Source organism: Pongo pygmaeus, chromosome 5 (genome assembly GCF_028885625.2).
Source record: "Pongo pygmaeus isolate AG05252 chromosome 5, NHGRI_mPonPyg2-v2.0_pri, whole genome shotgun sequence".
Taxonomy (NCBI): domain Eukaryota; kingdom Metazoa; phylum Chordata; class Mammalia; order Primates; family Hominidae; genus Pongo; species Pongo pygmaeus.
In genome coordinates, this window is record NC_072378.2 from 40,360,122 (window position 1) to 40,374,509 (window position 14,388).

The window sequence follows — 14,388 nt, forward strand, 5'->3', positions numbered from 1 at the left end:
TACATTGGGAGTTTCAGGAGTGCGCCAAGTGATTCAAATGTGTAGCAAAATTTGAGAACCACAAGTCTAGGTTCATGTATTAAAATCATCTAGGTTGCATCTTAAAGGTGCAGCTGCTTTCTCCCTCTCAAACTTCCTGCCACTGTGTTCTCACCTTGCTGCTCCAGACTCTGGGGCACATTCCAGCCTTCCAACCTGAGACCAGCAGAGAAAAAAATTACATGTTTTCTTGCCCCATAGATACCTTGAGGTAAGCAAAAAAATTAAATTTTAACCATGAGGGAAATCGTGCATATCTAGGCCAGTCACTGTGGCAACCAGATCAGTGCCAAATTCTCAGAAGTAATCTGTGATGAACATGGCATTGACCCCACCATCACCTACCATGGGGACAGCGACCTGTAGCTGGATTGCATCTCCATGTACTACAATGAAGCCACAGGTGACAAACATGTTCTTCGTGCCATCCTGGTGGATCTAGAACCTGGGACCATGGACTCTGTTTGCTGAGGTCCTTTTGGCCAGATCTTTAGATGAGACAACTTTGTTTCTGGTCAGTCTGGGGCTGGAAACAACTGGGCCAAAGGCCACTACACAGAAGGGGCTGAGCTGGTTGATTCTGTCCTGGATGTGGTACTGTAAGCGGGAAATCAGAATTGGAGAGAACGATAGGGTTGCTGGAGGATTTATTAAGGTGTACAATGGCTCAGGGGACTCGCATCCAGAAAGTCTGAGCCCCGAACAAAGACAGACAGACCCCTTTAAGTGTTTGAGGTAAGAAAAATGTGAAGCAGGAAGTGGGCTTACAGAAGAAAGAACAAAAGTAGTTAATCATCATGTGACAGGTCTTACATCTTAGAAAAGGAAAACATGTTTTGCAGCTCATGCTTATCTGCCTTGTGACCTTGCAGCTGCTCAGCGAGAAAAACAGGAACTTACAGAACTTACAAAATAAGCAGAACGGAGATATGGTTAATGTTTCAGAGAGAGGCAGTTAATATTCTTTAACTTCAACTTTGGTTGGTGGGTGGCAAGGGCGCTGGTTACCAAAAACCTACTTCAGCCTAACTTTAAACAGCAATTTTAGGTAATCATAATATTTTTCTCTATTTCATTCCCCTCTTTGGTGCCTTTTATAAATGGATTTTAATAGAAGTCACCACTATCATTTGTTTCTTCCTTGGTTGGCACATATTTTTCCTTGGGTAGAGGCTGATATTTAGTTAAGGCCATTATTTGGGTGGTAGTATGTCTGGCCACAATTGCTTCTATAGTTGACTGTTTACTCCTGATTAGAAGAGGCAGAAGATGAGGGAGAATTAGGCATCTGCCAAGGATAAGCATAAACCCTCCTATTAAGGTTTTAAATCCATCAAAAGATGAAAACCATCTTCTGAAAAGGGAGTCTGGAGACAAACCTTTTCAGGTTTGGACTGGAACATGAGCTAATTTCTGCATACTAGCAGTTATTTCCATGACAGTTTATCCATTATCATCAATTTCTAGACAGCAATTTAAGTTAAACTTCTCACATACTCCTTCCTTCTGAGGCCAGGAGGTAGTTTAGTGCTAAACTATTTTGATAAAGGGCATTTCTCATATGTGTGGCTTGCATGGCCAGCAAATTCAAGGCCCTTGATATTTCATTGGTTATAACTTCAAGAACAGCCTGTAACCATATGATAAAATTTATCACATAAATGGGGGTACAGTAGCCCCAAGTTTCATCCTCTGCCCAGATGGCTGAGCCATAGTACTTGATTCTCTCAGGAGGCCATTCATTTTTTCAGTCTCCTATATCTATATCCTTTTTTATGTTTGTGTCCTTTTTTGTGGTTATGCTTTTCTTAGCTTTTTAAAAAATATATAGCTCCATGGGTATGTAATGTGGCAAAGGCATAGAGTCAGTATAAATATTGACCACTTTTCCTTTGGTTAGCAGCAGGGCACTTGTTAGAGTTATCAGTTCTGCTTTTTGAGCTGAAGTCCCAGAAGGTAGATGCTGTGCTCACCGGACCCCTTCTGAGACAAATCTGCTTCCATCCATGAAATACTCAACATCTGGCCCACCAAAGGGCTGGTCTTTTAAGTCCCTTCAGCTGGAGAATACCTCATCTACGTCCACACAGTAATGCTGAGGTAGGGGGTCTTTTGGTCTATGGGCAGCGGAGCAGCTAGGTTTAGTGTATTTACAGTCTTTATAATTATGTGAGGATTTTCACATAAGGGTCCTTGATATCTAGTCATTCTTGGGTTTGATGATACCTAATGATGTTCTCTCTGACCCATTAAGGTGATAACTGTGTGTAGCACTTGAATAACCAATTTTTGTCCTAGGGCCAATTTGTTAGCCTCTTGTGCCAGCAGAGCCATGGTGGCTAAAGCTTTGAAACAAGGAGGCCAGCCTAGTGCCAACAGGTCTAGTTGTTTAGATAAGTATGCCACAGGTCGATGCCACGACCGCATAATTTGAGTTAGGACCCCTATAGCCATTCCTTCCCATTCATGGACATACAGAAAGAAGCGCTTGGTTTGATCTGGCAGTCCTAACCCTGGGGACTGAATCAAGGCCTTTTTGATTTTCTTAAAAGCCTTTTTTGGTCAGCCTCCCAAAGGAGGGGCTCCCCTTTTCCCCCTTTTGTGGCCTCATATAGGGGTTTTACCATAAGTGAGAAGTTTAGAATCCAAATGCAGCAGAAATCTGCTACTCTTAAAAACTTATTTGACACTGGGTGGTTGGGGTGGGAAGTACACACACAGCCCGCTTTTGTTCACTGCGAAGTTCACGTTTCTCATGACTTATTTCAAAACCTAGATATTTGACTCCTTCTAAACAGATTTGTGCCTTTTTCTTAGATACTTTATATTCTGCTTTCCACAAAAGGTGGAGGAACTTCTTAGTGCCCTGTAGGCAGTCCACTCAAGTAAGGGCTGCAAATAGGAGACTGTCTATGCACTGCAGCAGGATGCATTTGTCATTAGGTGGGACATAAGCTGAGATCTGATGCCAGCACTTCTTGAAAGATCATAGGGGAATTCTTGAACCCCTGTGGGAGCCTTGTCCAAGTGTGCTGTGTTTCATCCCAATGAAATGCAAAGATAAGCTGGCTTATTGGTGCTAGCTGGAGACAAAAGAATGTATTTTTTAGGTCTAAGCAAATAAGCCAGGCTGCACTAGCTGGTATTTGTCCCATTAAGGTGTATGGGTTGGGCACTACCGGGTGGATTGTCTCCATGACCTAGTTTATAGCATGCAAATTCTGCACTGGCTTATATTTACCAGATGGCTTCTGCACTGGCAATGAAGGAATGTTCCAAGGTTATCTGCATTTAACTATGATTCCGTGCTTGGAAAGCTGGTCTACGTGCTTTTGAACACCTCAGATGGCGTCTATGAAAATTGGGTATTAGCGTACTCATATTGGGGAGGCTCCCGGTTTTAGCTCTGCTAGGACTAGTGCCTGATTTACAGCCAGCCCAGGTGGGTTTTCCTTTGCCCACACTCCAGGTATTTTGACAATTAGCCCATATATTTCAAGAGGTTCTGACAGTCCTGGCTTAAGTGGTACTTCTGCATATAGCCTCCACTCCTTGGCCTTTGGGAGTGTGAGGGTTAACACCACAGCCTTTGGCTGACTGAAGTTTAAGGACATGTTTCCTTGTGGCCTGAAGGAAATTTGTGCCTGTAGTTTTTGGAGTAAGTCTCTTTCTAGCAAGGGGACTGAGCAGTTTGGGAGGTATAGAAACTCATGCTGACTTCCCATCCTCCAATAATGCACCTCCTTGACAGAAAGGCCTCTTTTTCAAAGATTCCGGTTGCCCCAGTAATAGTTGTATAATTCTTGGATAGTGGCCCTACAGGTCAGGTCACTACTGAGTTTTTGGCTCCTGTATCTACCATAAAGTCCATCTGTTTGTCCCCTACCTCTACTGAGACCATAGGCTCCTGGGGGCCTGAAGAGATGGAGCCTGGTCTGCCTCAGTCCTCATTGCCTGCAGCCTTTGCTAGGCTGATCAGGTCAGCATCTGGTTTTAGAACACAATGGCTGGCAGCGGGTGGCTCTAAGCCAAATTCCCTGGTCATGGCTATTTCCTTTATCTTTCTCTGGACATTCATCCTTCCAGTGTCCTTTTTGCATAGTGCACATTTATCCCTCTCCAGCCTAATCTGGCCTTCAAATCTTGGGCTAGCCTGACCTCTTCCATGACCATGACTGCGTCCCCTCACAATGCCAGTCTCTCTTTCAACCAGGGCTGCCACCAATAGCTCAGCCTTTTTCTTAAGCCTCTGCCCAGCTTCCTTCTTTTCCTCTTGCTCACAGTTGACATACACCTTGGTAGCCACCTCTGTAAGCTCAGTAGCATTTATGCCTGCAAAACCTTCCAATTTTTGAAGTTTTGCTTAATGTCACCTTGTACCTGGCCAACAAATGAGGTACTCACCATGTGCTGATTTTCAACAGCCTCCAGATCAAATAGAGTATAGAGCCAGTATGTCTCACAGAGCCTCTTGTAGAACTGACTTGGGCTTTCATTAGCCTTTTGTAGGACCTCTAAAATCTTTCCTATTGTCATGGCCTTCTTCCCACTGGCTTTCATTCCATTTAAGAGTGCTTCTTGGTACCTTTGCAGGTGTTGGAGCTCCCCTGCCTCATTTGGGTCCAGGTTAGGATCTGTCTCTGGGAGCCACTCCTGGGCATAATGCCAGACATCATTTGTGCCATCTGGCACATTGTTCTCTAACCACTGGAGAGCTGCTTGGGTCACTCTCCAGTGCTCTTCTGTATTAAGCAGTGTCAGAAGGAGCTGCTGGCAGTCTGGCCAGGTGGGGTTATGAGTCAGAAAAATGGACCTCATCAAGTCTATGAGAGCCTCGGGCTTCTCTGTTTGGGAGGGAGTATGTCGTTTCCAATTTAGGTTGTCTGTCATAGAGAAGGGCTGGTAGATGAAAATCCACGGCCCTCCCCCAACCTGGCCTTGCTCATTATAAGTTTGTGCTGAAGTCTCACAGAGGGGCATTTGTAAGGCTTGGGTGTGCCCAGACTGGAGGTGGCTTGCTACATCGCCTTGCTTTTCCTCTTTAGCTTTCATGGGCAGGGGTTCAGGCTCTCCCCTGTGGGGAGATGCTTGAGACTTGCTTTCCTCTGAGCCTGATTCCTCAAGGGCTATTTGCTCTGTACCCTGTCCTAGCCCTGACAAGGACAGGTATATTGGAACATAACAGGGAGAAAACTCTTTCCTCTGGGAGGTCCTTGTAGGACTGGCTTTTCCTGGCTCTCCTGTTACTTTTTCTTTTCCTCTGAGGTCCCTGGCATAATTGGCTTTTCTATCACCTTAAGCTCAGCCTGGGCCACCAAGGCTTTACAATAGATTGCCAAACAAGGCTGTAGAGCCATTTGGGGCAAGTCTGGACCACGTTCAATCGGGAGTCAATGTATGTAAATTGATCTGGATGCCAAGGCTGTCCTTGACCCCACTTACCACCCTAAATACATGGCCAATTGCTTCCCTGTCTATTTTTCCTTCAGCTGGCCACTCTGTATTCAAAGAAGGCCATTCTAATTTACAGAGTTCTCAACCTTTTGGGGGTCAGTTTAACTCCATAATCTCCTCCAAAACCTTTCTTAAAATTCTTTAACATGTACTCCAATGGAGTGGGTTTCGACAATTTTCCTCCCATTCCTCCCTTTACGATGCACACTCACTCAGCCTTTTGTGCTGGACTGACCAGACCGGTTCCTATTATGGGAGTTTCAGGCACCACTTAGCTAGGAGAATACTTTATTCCTGTTATGACTGCTGCAATCATAAGGCAGATCCTATCAGCCATATGTGGATCGACCTAGGCCTGATCAGTCACACACTTGCTTTGGAGCACAATGCCAATACTAAGAGATCTGTGCCTCCCCACATCATGCCCCACATTGGTCCCTCCTGGAACTGTCTCTTTCACACACTTTCACACACCTCCTCACTCCCCAGTACCTGTTCCTTAATTGGGGTGGTGAGCCATTCTCACCACCTTCAGTTTTAGTTTCCTTTCCTAAGCCAACTTAGCGAGCCTCTCTCTCATCCTGTGTCAGTGGGGGTGTTAACTTCATCTGAATTGGTGAGCCACCTTCTCTGCCCTCAGCCCCTCTGGGGCCAAACTAGTAGTTACACCCTGGGAGGCATTCAGTCTCCCCTTCCGTCTTTATGGAAGGGGTCCCGTCTTGGGGCCCCAAACCTTACTGTGGTTCTGAAGAATGCATGCTGCTCCTGGAATCATCCTGCAGCCCCTTTTCTGGTTCTGTTGCACTGCCAGGGAAGGGCACCAGGATGCAGGACAGTCAATCTCTTCTCTGGGCTGAAGTTCTCCCATTGGTGCCTAGGGTCTTGGGTCTCCCCCAGCCCAGGCTCCAATCCCACAGGCAAAGGAGAGAAAATCTGCCATCTCCAATCCTGGACGAGCCCCCATAAAATGTATTGGGAAATCAGAACTGGAGAGACTGATAGGGTTACAGGAGGATTAAGGTGTACACTGGCTCAGTGGACTCACATCCGGAAAGCCTGAGCCCTGAACAAAGAGGGACACAGGCCCTTTTAAGCATCTTGAGGGAGGAAAAACGTGAAGCAGAAAGCAGGCTTACAGAAGTGAGAACAAAAGCCATTAATCATGTGACAGGTGTTAAATCTTAGAAAAGGAAAATATGTTTTGCAGCTCGTGCTTATCTGTCTTGTGACCTTGCGCTACACAGCAAGAAAAACAGGAACTTACAGAGCTTACAAAATATGCAGAGCAGAGATATGGTTAATGTTTCACAGAGAAGCAGTTAATATTCTTTAACTTCAACTTTGGGGGCTAGGGGGTACGGTTATCAAAAGCCTATTTCAGCTTAAACAGCAATTCTAGGTAATCAAAATTTTCTTTTCTTTCTCTCTTTCAGTATGGAAGGAGGCAGAGAACTGTGACTGCCTGCAGATCTTCTAGGTGACCCACTCACTAGGCAGGGGCACAGGCTCTGGAATGGGTGCTCTCATTAGCAAGATCTGAGAAGAGTACCCTGATTGCATTGTGAACATCTTCAGTGTAGTGCCTTCACCCAAAGTGACACCAAGGTCGAGCCCTACAGTGCCACCCTCTCTGTCCATCAGTTGGTAGAGAACACTGATGAGATGTATTCCATTGACAATGAAGCCCTGTATAACATCTGCTCCCGCACTCTGAAGTGGACCACACCAACCTACGGGGATATGAACCCCCTCGTCTCAGCCACCATGAACAGTGTCATCACCTGCCTCTGCTTCCCTGGCCAGCTCAATGCCTACCTCCACAAGTTGGCAGTCAACATGGTCCCCTTCCCACATCTCTATTTCTTTATGCCTGGCTCTTCCCTTCTCACCAGCCGTGGAAGCCAGCAGTATTGAGCTCACAGTGTCTGAATTCACCCAGCATGTCTTCAATGCCAAGAACATGATAGTTGCCTGTGAACCCCGCCATGGCTGATACTTCACCATGGCTGCTGTCTTCAGTGGTCAGATATCCATGAAGGACGTCAATGACGAAATGTTAAATGTGCAAAACAAAGACAGCAGCTACTTTGTGGAATGGATCTCCAACAACGTCAAGAACAGTCTGACATCCCATCTCGTGGCCTGAAAATGTCATTCACTGGTATTGTCAATAACATGGTCATCCAGAAGCTCTTCAAGTACATCACAGATCAGAGAAAGGGATCAAGTGGGGAAAAGAGACCATCCTTGGTCCCTAAGCCTCCAGAAATGTCTTAATCCCCACCTTTTCTTACCCTGAAAAGGTATTAACATCCCTGACTATGTGTGATGGTGTATACTGCCACATCAGTGTTTGAATCAATCCCCAGAGGAGAGGGGAACCCTCTCCTCCATCTTTTCTGCAACATCTCATATCTTCTTTTTGCTGTTGCTTCCCCTACCCCTACACTTGGTTTTGTTCTATCCTACATTTGAGATTTCTATAATGTGTTAAACTTGCTGAAAAGATGACATTGCCCCAATAGCCAAAAATAAATGGGATTTCTTAAAAAAAAAAATAGGTGCAGCTATTCTCTCAGAGACTCAGATTCAGATTCAATGGGTGTGGAATGGAGTCCCCAAATCCACCTTTTAAACAAGTTCCTCCAGCTCTTGGGGCAGGGGATCTCAGAACCACACTTCGAGAAGCATTGTTTGGTTGCCAATCTTTGGGCATTCATTTAAGGATGGTTTCATTTAACTTGCACTACAAGGAACAGATTCTCTAGATTAGGATCCAGCATTGGGAAACTGGGAGGGTGAAGTGCATAAGGAACCAAGAGGCCCTTCCTTCCAAATATTATGGATTGAGGTTTGCTTGAGAAATCAAGACACTTTTAAGATAACAGGCTTAGGAGAAAGAATCCTTCCAAACACATGAAATCCCCTGTAAAAGAGACACTCAGGTATGAACTGCTTAAACATGACCACAGACCAGGCTCAGACCAGAGTGTCTAGGGCTCTGGCTTCCTGCTTCTTCATAATCCTGAGTTCTTACATTTGAACATAAGTAAGGTGCTCAGTAACATCTTGCTGTAAAGTCTCTAGTGCAGTGTCCTTGACTCATATCAGGATACTCAGTGAGTTATGTCCTCCTGCTGGTCTGGTCCAATATAATCACCCAGTGCCCTTCTGTGTCATCCAGGGCACTCATTCCATCCAGGCCCTCTAAATAATGGTAGAGAGGGCCAAAGGTCTGTGGTTGCGTGTAGCAGACGCTGCTGGTACCCTGCCCAGGCTTCTTCAGCCCCTTCCATTTCAGGGCATGCTGGCCTGACTCCCATTCACCAGCACCTGCTTCTCAGCCTGAGGACTTCCTCTATCCTGCAACAGTGGATAAACACACACACTAGGAGTCCTCAACTAATGACTGATGGGAGTTGGCGTTGGCTCCCTTGCCTTTTAGGTGGGATAACTCTAAAGCTTGTTTCGTACTGTGGCTCCCAGAATCCTTCAACAGGATTAAGCTTCAGGAGCTACAGTGGTGAGTAAGGTAGCCTTTGTTGGCTGCTCCCTTCCTTGTCTCACTCCCCAACCAGTTTCCTGGGATCACATCCAAAATAAACTACATGCACTGAGATCTTACTCTGAGTTCCTTCACAAAAAGATGCTAAGACAAAGACATTGGGATTGCTAGCTTCTTGTAACTAATCTCCAGTGTTTATAGATCAGCTACTTCTGAATATTTAAATGTGATGCTCTCAGATAGAAATATACATCTTTCATTACAGAGAAGGTTCTGGTGCTGAGATATCTGAACTAAACATCTGTAATTGTCAATAATACTCAAAGGGTTCTTGACCTTTAGACTTTATAAAGAGAATGGTTGTTATAAATTGCAAATAATGTATGATATGCATACTCAATCATTTTTGGAACAAGTAGGCATGGATAAACTTAAAGTGGCTGGTAGGCTATTATATTAAGCTAAGTTTACAAACATTATTTCAAGCTACAGACGCATGGCATGAACTTTGTGTTGTCAATTGCTGCATCCCTTACTGGACTTTTTCTCCATTCTGGTCTACATTATTTGTTGATCTTCCTCTGGGCCCATGCTGTTCCATACCCCATAGAGGCCTGTATTAGATCCTCTCTATTGCAGTAAAGAAAAGAGGTATAAGGTAAACTTTGCATATCCAAGTGATTACACACACAAATATGTATTTAACACTCAGCTGCTTTTATGATTCTAGTCATATATAATTTGGTAACCACACACTTCTGATTTGGAACACAACCATTTCCCTTTGATGATACACTTTGTGAAAAGAATGGCAGCCCCCAGTAATGTAGCTCTCCTTTTTGGATAAAAAGACAGCTTCCCAACTACCATTTAGAAGTCTTACCTGTTGTGCAGGACATTAGTGAACATTTGCTGGTTGAACAAATGTTCAACTTCTGGGAGGTTCAGTCAGAAGCCGATATGACTCTGGTATCACATAGCATGTGTGGAAAACCCACAGCTGGGGTCTTTGGAGATATTCATTTCTTTATTTCCTGTCTTATCTCAGAACTAATTGAAAGGTAAACACCAGGGACATCTCAGCCAAGATCAAGCTATAAACTTTATTGTTGGGGGTGGTGGCCCAAAAAATGTGACTTGGGTCTAAGCCATGATCAAATTCCCAAACATCCTCCCCTCCTACAACCCTGCAACTCTAACATTATGCCGTTAGAGGGGAAAGCTGGCCTATAGTGCAGAAGCACATGCCCAGGATCACTGGGTGAGATATACAGCCAGAGGATATGAGGGACTCTGGCTCAGCTGACTAATTCTACCCATGGTCAAGGCCATCATAGGATGTGGATGCTGGTTGAAAAGAAGAGAGTGAGGTAAAGTCATTCTGCCTAAGAGCACTGACACGTGTACCTATCCACCAGAGAAGCATGGCCCTGTGAATGTCATATTCTAACCTACTGCATTAACCATTACTCTCCTAAGAAGGAGTGAGGGTGCTAAAGGGTGGTAGATATTCCTGAGCTCTCTTTTTCCCACATAGAGGGGAAAGGAGGTCCCTTCTGTGGACCATGTCTGTAGTACTTCTGTGCTCATCACCCCTTGGAAACAAGTCCTCTAGTTGGATGGACTTACTAAATCTCATTCAAATCTTCCCATTTCTCTGCTATGCCATCAGCCCACCATAATGCTGGAATTACCACTAGAGATTTGTCTTAGTCAACTTGAGCTGGCATAACAAAATACTATAGGCTGGGTAGCTTAAACAATGGACATTTATGTCTCAGTTCTGGAGGCTGGGAAGTCCAAAGTCAAGGTGCTAGCAGATTTTCTTCCTGGTGAGGGCCCTCTTCCTAACTTACAAAGTTGCTTTTTCCTCCCATGGGAGGAAGAGACTAATCTCTCTTGCTCTAAGGATATTAATCCCATCATGGGTTCCACCCTCATGACCTCATCTAAATCCAATTACCTCCAAATACCATCATATTGGGGGTTAGGGCTTCAATATAAATTGGGGAGTGGAGGATGCAAACATGTGGTCCATAACAAACCTCCTGTGCACATTTTCTCCTCTACATCCTCCTGTGTCCAGGAGGCTGACCTTTACAGTTTGCATCATCTGGGCTACCATGCCATCAGTCTTCTGGTTGGGTTAGGCCAATGGGAGGCATGGGCAGGAAATCAGAGGTTAGAAGGACATGGCAGTTGGGGTACCCCTCCCTTTTCCTTCTGGGCATGGTTTTGGCAGTGTCATTCCTCAAGAGCCACAGCTTGTTAGGTGGCCACTTTCCTGGCTCCAGGTTCCACCAAACCCTGGTACACAGCTGTGCTACCTTGACCCTCTGGTCTTGGTGTGGTAAAGGCTCTGCTCTTGCCACTTCCTGGGTGCTGTACTGTCCCCTGTGTGGCTGCCTTGATCTGCCTACACTTTTAGAAGTAGCTCTTCCCTAAACTTTCTTCAATCGAACCCCGTAAGTATGCTGTTTCCTGTGGGAACCCTCCTCCACCCTCTAAGTGATCTCCTTACACACATCAGCCCAGAGCCACTTTTCTGAAATGCAAATCTGACATCACACCTCTGATTAGCACACACCAGTGTGACTAACTGCCCTCAGGTTAAAATCCAACTCATGCAAGACCCTGCGTAATCTGTTTATTCTCACATTTCCTCTTGTCATTCTCCACTTTGTTCTTTTCTGTCCAGCCAGACTAAACTTTAGAGTTGACCAAAACCTCCTCAAGGTTGTTGCTGCAACCTCAAGCTGCATATACTGCTTTCTGCCTGAGATACCCCTCTTTTTCTTTTATCTTCCACCCTTAATCCTCCATCATCCCAACCTTTTACCTGGATAGATCTTATTTGTACCTTAGGCCTCAGCTGTGATGGTGGTGGGGGTCACCTCTCCTCCCATTAGCAGTCTAGATTAGGGACCTTCCTTTACTTTCCATAACACCCATTTTGTTTGCCTGCACATCCCAACAAACAGATTTCCCGGCCTTGAGAGCTCTGGTGTACCATCCTATCCCCAGTCTTTGTAGCAATGCCTGGCAGAATAGGAACAAAGGAGTAAGATGGTCAACCAGTAATTACCACATTGTTAATTTTCCTGTTTCATGCAGAAATTACCTCCTGCTTAGCCTTTAACTAAGAACTTATATAACTAAGAACCTTATAGAAGAAATATGATATATGAATGTTCAGGCAGATTTGGATACTATCAAAAAGAGATCCTTTTGGTCACAGGTCACTCTACTCTCAAAACTTAATGCTGGTAAAAGGTGCACATTTGTATTCTAACTGAACTCTGGGTTACTGAGAACCCATCCACATATATGCTCTTCTTTCTGCAAAGATAGCGACAATAGGACCAGTTCTATCATTATGTATAGCTATCTCAGGTACATAGATTTATAATACGAATTAGCTATGATTCTAGTTCATAAAGCATTCAATCATGAATAAACTGCCATTTAGCTATTTTTAATATCACACTTATAAAATACTTCTGCTACTCCTCAAAAATCGAGATCTTGATAATAGCCTACGTATAACAATGCAGTTTTCATCCTACACTCTTGGATCTTCCTACCTCAGGTAACTATCATTCTGAAACTTGTGGTTATCACTTTTCTGCTTTCCTTTTTATATAATTTTATGATGCCTATATGTATTCTTAGTATTTGAATTTTAGTTTTCTGAAAAGGGCATCTTGTTATATATATGAAAATATATATTAATTATATTTATAAATTATCTTGTGGATTTACTTTCACTTCATTTACATTGCTAAAGCTCATACGTATTGTTACATGTCACTGTAGTTATTTTACTCTCACTGCTGAATAACCTACTGAGTAAATATGCCGCAGTTTAGTCATCCTCCTTCAGGGAACAGGTATTTGGGTTGTTTCCAAAGCCATTGTGAACCCTGGTGCTATAAAACAGTCCTGTCCATGTCTCCTATTGTGTATGTATCAGAATAGGTTATGGTATTCTGTAGTAAAAACCAACCCTCAAAATCTCAGCAGCTTAAATCTACAAAGACTTATTTCTCACTTATGCTGTATGTCCTTTGTATTCAACAGGAAAGAACATGTATTATACTGAATCAAGGACCTAGGCTGACAGAACAGTCACTATCTCAAAGGTTGACAGCTGCCAGAGGGAAAAAGCTCTGAAGAATCTGGAATCAACATTTCAGTGCCCTGGCATGGAAGAAACGTGTCACTTCTACTCCCAACGCATTGGTCAAAACTAGACCTATTGCTCCACCTAAGCAAAAGGGGCTAGGATGTATATTTGATGAGAAGAGAGGAGATCAGATATATTTGGAAAAGAATTTGGTTGCATCTCCTTAAGCTGAATATTAAAACACTTCATAATCTAACAATTCTTCTCCTGTATATATACATGTGAAGTATTTCATAAGTTATGGTATTAATGTTATCTTCTCAAGTTATTGTTCATAAGATATAAGAAATCTTACAGAATCACAGCTTCCCCAACTCTTGGCATTGTCAGACTTAAAAGTTTTTGCCATTTGAATGGATATCAAAATGCAAGTCAAGATCACAATGAGATGGCATTTTATCACCAATAAAAATCTCATATTTTATTGGTTTTGTTTCACCTTCAGTAAATGCCCATTTGTGTCTTCTGTCCATTTGCTCTTTACTTGTAGGACTTCTTTGCATATTCTGAATACTATTTTCAGTATATATTGCAAAAATATCAATTCATAATTTCTCTTAACTTTTGACAGCTCATGAAGTGAATTTTAATGAAGTTTATTAATTTTCCTTCAGTCAATATTTTTGTGTCTTAGGTTTTTCTTAACTCCCAGACTCAAAAAATAAAGCTTCTTAAACCCTCAGTAGCAAATAGGTGAATTATTAATTCATGTGACATTATTGGGTGTGGTGTGAGGTAGGCATTAAATTGTTTCTCATAAGGTTAAAATAATCCAGCTATATGAAAAAATTCCCTCACCCATGACATGACATCTCACTTTCAGGGTCTGTTTCTGGGACTCCCTATTCTATCACATTGGTCAATTTGTCTACCCCCATCAATATCAACCAGTTTAATATAGCATGATAGTTATCTTTTTCTAATACAGAAATGTACCCTTCCTACTATTCTTTTATTGGACTATATATAGAATAGTAAATATTCTAAGTATAAAGTTTGTGACAGTATTGAGTTCTATAAAAATTTAAACAATAAGCCTTTAATAAACATGCTATAGTTCTCCATTTTTGATATTTCAGAGTTAGGGCTTTTTTTTCCTATAGAGGTCTTACATTTTTTGTTGGATTTATTCTTACATCCTTGATATTCTATTCTTGTGTTCTAAACAGTCTTGATTACATTTTTAAATTATTTGCTACTAGCA

The 14,388-nt window shown here is 43.2% G+C and overlaps 1 pseudogene; it reads left to right on the forward strand.

Moving 5' to 3' along the window:
* Positions 1 to 276: 276 nt before the first annotated feature.
* On the forward strand, positions 277 to 7,770 carry LOC129039030 (tubulin beta chain-like; annotated as a pseudogene).
* Positions 7,771 to 14,388: the final 6,618 nt, after the last annotated feature.